At 38.8% G+C, this 9,689-nt stretch overlaps 1 pseudogene; it reads right to left on the reverse strand.

The window, feature by feature from the left end:
- Positions 1 to 6,286: 6,286 nt before the first annotated feature.
- LOC109675870 (tRNA-splicing endonuclease subunit Sen15 pseudogene) lies at positions 6,287 to 6,785 on the reverse strand (annotated as a pseudogene).
- Positions 6,786 to 9,689: the final 2,904 nt, after the last annotated feature.

The following is a 9,689-nucleotide window of genomic DNA, read 5'->3' on the forward strand; positions in this document are numbered from 1 at the left end:
GTAAGATAACATGATAGTATTTAGTAAGGGTAGAGACCTAACAGAAATGGGAGTAATAACAGAGTGAATGATACAGAGAAGACAGAAGAATAAGATGGAAGGAGGAATGGAGAAGTGAATGGAAGGAGAGCAAAAAAAAGAAAGGAATGCAGAAGATCCAGCAAACAGTAAAGTGATCAAGAGAAAATAGTAACTATAATAAAATCCTGAAAGTAGAGAAAATACATCTAAAATCTATGATGATATAGAAGTAATGTAAAATAGGGGAAGAGAGGAAGAAAAAAGATAAGTGAAAGAAACTGATCTAACTGAAGAAAACAAGAAGATAAAAATGGAGGGAAAGTGATGGGGAAGAAAAGACAATTGAAAATTAAATATGGAAAGCTGGGTGTGATAGCTCCCCTCTGTAGTCCCAGCACTGGGGTGTCCAAAGCAGAAAGACCACAGCCATATGCCTGGGCCTGCTGGGGAGCCTGTCTCAAAAAAGAACAATCCAATACAAGAGAAAAAATAAAAACAAAAATTAATAAAAGCAGGGAGGAGAAAACATGTCGAAATAAAATATTAAATGGTTAAGTCATGTTAAGGAAACAAAAAGCAAGGAAGAAAGTGAAAAGAAATTGTGTCAAAATAGACTAATGCTAAAATATGTGAATATGTGAATGGATCTCTCTGGTTTAAATTTTCTGTATACAATATTAAACAAGTGAACATGAAAAAAAGGAGGGGGTGACAGAAAGGTAACTGTTTGTTTTAAAAAAGAAAAGATAGGAAAGTCTTCTAGTTATTTAATGGTGCCCATCGTGTGAGAAGTTTCCTGGTCAGATGTCTTGCTATATTGTACATTTAGGTATAGAAAATCAACAGACAAATGTCAATAGAATTTTACACATTAATAATATTACAGGAAAGAAAAGTATAGTTGTATATTTAGCAAATTCTGGTTTTATTTCTCAATTATTTCTCTTTTTTGATCAAATATTTGGCTTTATTTTCTAGCTGCCATGACAAAACAAAACCTGGAGCAGGGGAACATCTTATGTTTTACAGAGCTGAATGATTGTTAAGATAAATGAGCCAGACACTAAAAGATGAATACTGTAAAGTACCATCTATAGTAGGTACCTAGAATAGTGAAATTCAGAGACAGGAATTGGAGTGTCCTGCAGGTTTGGGCACAGGGCATGGCAGGTGTTGCTTGGGGGGCAAAGGCTTCCAGTTAGAGAAAAGAAGAAGAGCTCAGGTGATAGGCAATGTTGAGGGACGAGAGACATTTCCCATTTGATACCATCAAACTGCACACATATAAAGTGCACACACATAAACACATATAAACTGCACACATATAAACAAGTAGGTTATGTGATGTGCATTTTATCACAATTCCCTAAACTTATAACTTAAATGACAATTAGGAAGAAAAATACAGGGCTAGGATAGCTCAGTAGTAGAGCTCAGTGTCTAATGACTGATTTATTCTGAACTCAGGTGATTAGAGAGAGAAAATGGTAGAGTTTGGTTCTTTGGGATGTTCAGGACAGGAGAGAGTGGGCAGGAAGCAGGATTCCATTCATCTGGTTCTCATTGTCCATGTATATTCCCCATGTAGAAGGTGTAGGACCAGTCTCAGCAACAGAGCCCCATCCAGTGCATAGTATATCAGAGATGGTAGTGGTTTTCATCTCTGTGGTTGTCTTTCAGCCTCTTTTATGGGGAATCTGAGAGCTGTGTTCTCAGCTCACCTGGAACACTGGCTTCAGTGACAAATAGAGAAGAGATATTCATGACCATCAAGGGTTGCAGGGTCCATGTGGAGCAAGGGATCCAACAGCCCAGGAGCACAGGGACTTGAGAGGCAGAGTGGGGCAGGCTCACATCATGCACCAAAGATAGGTCTTCTGTCTGAAGAAAGAGTATTTCATTCATGTACCATGCTGGTGATGGTACATGAATAAAATACTCATCCATAAACAGAGAACGTCACTTCTTCCTTTGCTGCCACAGTGAGGAAGTGAGATAACAGATACATCAAAACAGAGAAAAAGATGTCCCAGGAGGCATGTGGGACTTTGCAGAAGAAAACCACTGAGCTCAAAGAAAGTCCTGGCCAGTACCATCTGCATGTGCTTTACACTAAGACCCAAGCAGAGGTGAGCCTAGATAGCCTTCTGCAGGACAGGTATCTTTCCCCCTCTGGGAGGTTGTGTCTGGATTCACACTGACTTCATATCACTGTGATTCTCACACGGCAATACATGGCTGTGTCCTTCGTGGTCACAGACCTCAGCTGCAGGGAGAACTCATTCTTGGGTGTGTCTCTGGAGATGGAGATGTGGCCCTTCAGGGATGGGCTGTAGCCTGTGTCATCATCATAAAATTTGAATCCCATCCACTCTAGCCCCTTACCTGATGGCTGTAGGATCCATGCCCAGAAGTAACCACTGGTTGTGATGGAGAATCCTGGGACAGCACAGGTGAAAGAGAAGGTCTGCAAGGACTTCACAAGACCATGTCCTGACTTCTGCAGCAGCACCTGGGACCAGACACGTGGAGACAAGGAGAATCAATCTGGTCATTACCTACAGTCACAACTTTCTCATGGACACATATGTGACATAGGGACTACTCACTTGGGTAGCTGTAACCAGGCGCAGAAGACCCATCTTCTAGACTACAGCTCTGCCTTCTCCAGAGACCTCAGCCCTGTGTGAGAAGAGAGCTGTGAACTCCCAGAGCCTGATAGTGGGATTTAACCTAGAGACAATTATAATTCACCTATGATTATTCCTCTTCTCAAACATGGGGAGGGAGTGAGTTCAGGATTCCTTTGGCCCTCCCTCCTGTTCCTGTGAAATGTCAATTCTCTTGAATTCAAGTGATGTTAAAGTTAGTGCTCTGCCAACTGCAGGCATGTGACAATGGCTATGGGAGCAGGTACATGAGATCACAGGTACCTGACTCAGCTGAAAATCTGAGGCTTGCTGACCACCACAGTTCTCCTGTGGGCAGGATGGAGCTGTCATCTGCACAATCTGCAGAGGTGATTTCTATGACTGACACCTGTGCTGCCCCTGACCTGTTCCTCGACATCCTTAATGGTTTCTCCTGAGAGAAAGTCTTAATTTCATCTCTTGTACATTAATCCATGTCTCCAATTCAGAAGCCTGGAACATAGTCTATACATGAAGTTAGGAACAGAGGATGGGAAGACAATGCTGTACAGTAAAGTGATAAAGCATGGAGAACACCCAAATTTTAGCCTGGGATGGGAGCAAATGCCATTAACCTGGTCTAATGGGCAGGAGAAGCTTTCCCCATAGGAGCTTCCTTCCAAGGGATTGGGCCTAAGGACAGGTCTTTTTCTTCTCCTCTCCTGAATCTCAACATCTTGCCCTATGGCGGGATTTCCAGTGAAGTCATGAGTAATGAAGAACAACCACCAAAATTAATACTATTCAATCCAACATCAGTGACCATGGTCATGCCCTGCCTACTGGTTTTCCTATGTCAGCTCATGTGTTGTCTGCAGCATCCCTTCACCATGTTAATATTTCCCCATTTTATTAGTGGAACATTGTGAATATTGAATTTTAAGGTTATCTCAAGGCCCTGGGGAACACATATAGTAACAAGAATTTAATCCAGGCTCTGTGGCCCAGAGCTGTGTTCCTGACAGGATTACACATTGTCACTTCTTACCTGCATTTGACAGATCTGTGAACTAGATGGTATTAATCAGTCTTTCTGAGCTGTGCTCTTCTGACCTAATAAATCCAAACATTATGGCACCAAGAGCTCATCATAAAATTATGTAAGGTACTATCTGTAGAATGGCTCTAATAGATAAACGAAGGTTCTTCATCACAGATGTCATCATTACGATTAGGCTTGATGTTTCATTACCACACTGTCACATATTTTTTCATAGTGATTATGTATCTGTCTTATATAATGCTAGGATAATATAAAATAAATTCTGTAACTTGACAAAGTGTGGGTATTATTTATCAAGAAAAAGCAGATGGAGCTAGTCACTGGTGGCACACACCTATAATCTTAGCTAATTGAGAGGCTCCAATCAGGAGGATTGCACTTTGCGACCATCTTAGGCCAATAGTTCCTACCCTCACTCTCCCAGGGTTGCTGCTCCAGGCAACCATTTTCCTCTACAGAGTAGGACAGTATTTAAAAGATTAACCCACAACCTCCTATTCTCCAGAACCAGCCTGACCTGCAAGTTCAATATTTTCATTCTTTCATTATCTGGTGTATGTGACCAGTCAACTCTAGTGAGGACATGATTGACATTGTCCTGACCCTGGGTCACAGGGAAATGGATCTCTCTGTCTTTCATCTGCTTTCATGCTACAACAGCAGTGTTTATGACAAGATAGTATGGCTTGCAAAACCTAAAATATTTACTGTCTGATCTTTTAAACAAAGTGTGCTCACTCCTGATCTAAACCTTTTAGTGGTTCATAATTTGAGCTATTAAAAGAAATGGTCCTGGGAAAATGTTTTGCATATAACTTTTCATACATTGGACAATGTAATTGGGGGTATTAACAAAAGTAGAATAAATGGATCTAGTTAACACAGACATGTTTTGGGCTGATACTGTCCTCCACGCTGCTCTTTATAATATTCTACCTGTAATATAATAAGGATGGTGGTGGTAAGAATGGAAAGGAAGGCTCAGTACTCTTGTAGGTAGCATTTCTCTGGTAGCTATTAATCAAGACATGTAAATTTATACTGTTGATGATAGTTCTATTTTTGATTTAAAGTCAACTGAAGAGGAAATAACAGTAAGTGCAACACAAAAACAACCCAACTGAAAGAAATCCTTTACTTTCACCTGGAGATAAAAAAGCAGGCCAAAGTAAACTCTCCAGGTGTCAAAGGCCATATGAAGGCTGACTTTAATCACCAAAAGGCACTGAGAGGGCAGAGGAAGGGAAGAGGTGGTGGTTTCAACAATGACAGCTACTGTGGGACTGAGAGAGGCAGCACATGGGTTCCATTCCTCTGGACACATACTCAGCATAAACCTACATACAACTGCAATTAAACTGTCTCTCTGAAGAAGGTTCTAGAGCAAATACTCTATTGTTCAAATGTAATTTTTGAACAATACAAATTCTTCTATCTGGGAAAGTTTTATTCAGAACTAAAACTTATGAAATGGGACCAGCTAGTCAACCCTGACTATCTTGAAATAAAAGGCAATGCAGACCGATGGGTCTCAAACTCCACCATTTAAAAAAGATGATAAAGTCAAGTGTTGAGAAGTTTATTTATTTTTTTTTATTTTTACATAAAAGTACGGTATTGAAGACAGTGAGATTTTGTCCAGAGGAGAAAAGAACAAATCAATGGAACAGAAAAGAATGTCTAGAAATAGACCCAGAGACATTTGCCAATTAGTTTTCAGCCAGCTGCCAAACCACTTTAATGGAGAAAGGATAGTCAACAAATGGTGCTAGAATAATCAGACATTCTTATGGGGAAAAGAAAATGAAAAACTACCAACTTAAGAAATAAATTTAAGAAAACATTAATAAAATGACTTGGTGGTTACCAGGCCTACCCAGAAGTAATAATAGTATACAACAGTAAGTGGTATCTGTTAGGTCACCTACCTGCACTGTTGTTATTTTCTGAAGACTGTGAAGCTAACTAAAAATGACTCTAATTTAAAACTGTTAAGATTTTTAAAAGGAAATTTGTTTAAAGATTTTTTTTAAAACAAATATCTTATCCTTTGGTATCATTTTGGGAGGAGGAAATCCAAGTATTTAATTCCCAGATGGGGAAAATGAGGCCCAGAGAGCCCTTTTTTTTTTCATTTTTCTTTTATTATTCATATGTGCATACAAGGCTTGGTTTATTTCTCCCTCCTGCCCCCACCCCCTCCCTTACCACCCACTCCACCCCCTCCCGCTCCCCCCCTCAATACCCAGCAGAAACTATTTTGCCCTTATCTCTAATTTTGTTGTAGAGAGAGTATAAGCAATAATAGGAAGGAACAAGGGGTTTTGCTGGTTGAGATAAGGATAGCTATACAGGGCATTGACTCACATTGATTTCCTGTGCGTGGGTGTTACCTTCTAGGTTAATTCTTTTTAATCTAACCTTTTCTCTAGTTCCTGGTCCCCTTTTCCTATTGGCCTCAGTTGCTTTAAGGTATCTGCTTTAGTTTCTCTGCATTAAGGGCAACAAATGCTAGCTAGTTTTTTAGGTGTCTTACCTATCCTCACCCCTCCCTTGTGTGCTCTCGCTTTTATCATCTTCTAAGGGAAATATTCTGAACATCTGGCAGTATAAATCCGTCAGTAAGTTTATAATAGACTATTGTAGAATCAGATTCCCCTACAGCCAAAGTAAAAGACACCGGCAAATCTGGATCACCTTGCAATTTTCGAGATGCCTTCAAGATTTATCTTGTTATGGCTGAGAGAAGCAGAGATGGGTGTAGGCACCACAGTCTGTAGCCCTTCCCCTTCTATCTCAGTACCAACTGGGCAGATGAGCTGTAGTTCTGGTAGTCCCACACAGTTTCCTTCATGCCAGCTTTTGTTCTCCATGAGGTCCAGGTAAACCAAGAGTGCTATATAAACTTGGGTGGCATCTCCTACATCTAATTCCATCATTTCTAAATACTTACGGTGAGTGCCCATCCAGGTATCCTTGGGGGCCCACACGTGAGCGCTGCCAAGGCGAATGCTGCTCTGGGCCACACCACTACAGCCCAGGGTTGGCTCAGAGTCAGCCCCCTCCTCCATGCTGGCCCGTGCCACGTGCCCACGGTGCAACACCACCCATCTTAGATTTTTATATAACATTTATAAAATCAAATTTACCTTTTCATCAAAATATTACTGTCTCCTCTAAATTGCCATAAATTTAGAGAGGCTGGATTTTTAAAATTCAATATTACCTGTCATTGCATGACTTCTCATTCTTACCATCATGCATGCTGCTTTCAGAGATGGTGAAAGTGCTGCTCCAATGGAGATCCCATCTAACATGGCACTGGTCTGAAGAACAATAGGCTGATTCTTTCTAAGCCTTCTAGGAATGGAGGAAATTCATTTGTTTCAATAGGAGTTTGATTAACACTTATTGTTGTCTTGTCAGAAGGTAGCAGCTTGCAGTATCTTCTCTCATAGACTCTGGGCTATAAATCAAAAAAATAATTTTTAAATACCACAATAACCGCTACTACTTTATTGAATAAAATTGCCAGAATAATTTGGAATAAAATTACTTAGTGAAAAATACATATTGAACAGTGATGCTCTAGAAAGCAAAAAGGAAGATGTAGTAACAAAATAGAGGCCTGGAATGTTACACTTCCAAAGTGATTCATATCATTAATGCAAAACTTGGATTGAAACTCAGATTTGTCTCATTACATATTCTATGACTTTACCATTATTCACTCTTACATTGATTGTAATATTATTCCTACTACTGACACAACTACCATTTGATAACTACACCAGCAGCAACAATAATTCTTTAGTGCCAAGGATTGTTCATAGTATTTTATCAGATTTATTCATTTATCTTACAAAATTCTTGGGAACTCTTGTCTACACTTTGGAAATCCTTGGGCACTGTTTCCTATACTTTGCAAATAAGAAAGCATAGGTAGAAAGTGTGAAACTAGGGCTTGATCCTAATCATTCAAACTCCAGAGTCTGACTTAAACTGTGAACCCTGTTGACAATACAACAAGAAAAATGACTTAAGCACATTTTAAAACTAGGACTTATATACACATTCTGGACTCCATATAACACTCACATGAGAGTGTGTTGGAATTTTACTACTCAGTTAACTTCAGATGCAATTTATTATGTCAGTGCTAAAGAACTAGGTGAAACAATTGGAGGGGAAAATTACTTCTGGTACCATCAAAAGACACAATAATGTCTCACTTTGTTGGATGGGGAAAAAGAAACATAATGACATTTTATGTTTTATATATTTTGAGTTTTGGGGACCAGGAATAAGGCAAAGCATTGAAGATACAATGAACAGTGACCGCAGACACAAGCAATAAAGGTTAATGTGGGATGTTCTAATTTATTACCCTTTAAAATATTTATGTGGTATTACATCCAATCAGGAATCATATACAACAATTTCATAATGAATGATCGCACAAAACCATGCATGGGACATAAATGAACACTACAGTTTCTTCAACTTATACATAGAAAATTTCAATGAACTCAAAGTAAATAAGAACTGACAGCTCTAGAATTCCTCAATTTGCTTTTGATTAGCACCTTCTCAGTTGTCCACAAATCTCTAGGCTCTTTCAAGCTTTATTATGTAACATGGAACACTGACAATGGCCTTTCTGACATAGTGCTTTGATGTGGTGATGTCCAATATGATTCTCCCATAAGCATGTCTGAGTACTCTCCACCTACCTCTTGTACATAATGCTCAGTATTTACAAGTAACAATTCATTTTCCTTCAAACTTTTGCTGTCACAATAAAAAATATCCTAAGGTATTACTAAGAATCATAGAATATAATCAGAGAAAATAACACATGCTACACAAAACTACATAGATTTGTTTATACAACTATTGAGACCTTCAAACCATCATGATATGCAAGGTACAGGGTGCTACTAATGATGATGTGGATTAAGGAAGTATGATATTATATATAACGCAATTTTATTCTGCCACAAAGAAGAATGAAATTTTGTCATTTGTAGGTAAATGGATGGAATAGGAGAATATCATCTTAATGGAACTTAGCCAGGTTCAGGAAGAAAAAAGCTGTATATTTTCTCATATGTGGAATACAGATCTAATACAAATACAACAATATTATGAAAAACACGGTACAATGAGGAGAAGTCACATGTGAGGGTAAAAGAAGGAAGAGAGGGGAAGAGGGAGAGAGGGTAAAAGAAGGAAGTTAAGAAGGTGAATATGGTTCATGTACTCTCTATACAAGAATGAATATAGAATTTTTAAAGCTGTTGAAATAACTCTAAGAATGGAACTAAGGCAGAAAGAAGAAAAATAGAGGAGATCAACCAATTTGGGTTATAATGCATATATACATGGAAAGTCACAAGGAAACTCCCTCTATGGCTATCTTATATAAATGAAAATGTCAGTTTCTTCCTTTTACAAAATTAGAGAACTGAAGAATGGTAGAACAGGTCCTGTCTGGAGAGGTGTGATTGGTACCAGTTGTGGGTGGGGGAGAAGGTAGGCAAAGGATATGGGAGGGTGAATATAGTGCAAATACTGTGTACACATGTATGTAAATGGAAAAGTAATACTTGCTGAAACCATTCTAGGAATGGGTATAGGGAAGAATAAAGGATAATGATGGAGGGGGTGAAATCAAGAATGATCTATTTGATAAATTGTATCATATATTTTATATATGGTAAGAGCTTCTGTTAATGTCACAATGTACCCCCAGCACAGCAATAAAAAATTAAAATATAAGCATATGTACCATTCTCTGAATAAAGTGTGGCAGGGTGCTGAGGAATGTTGCTGCTCATAGCTCCTACTTTGAACATAGCAGCATTGTCTTCATTCCTCTCTGGGCACTGTAGAGGATTTGGAACTTGGCAATACTACATTTCACTACAGTTCTATTGATCGAGAAGGGGGAATCATTAAAATATATCCAAATA

Source organism: Castor canadensis, chromosome 8 (assembly GCF_047511655.1).
Source record: "Castor canadensis chromosome 8, mCasCan1.hap1v2, whole genome shotgun sequence".
NCBI classification, from domain to species: domain Eukaryota; kingdom Metazoa; phylum Chordata; class Mammalia; order Rodentia; family Castoridae; genus Castor; species Castor canadensis.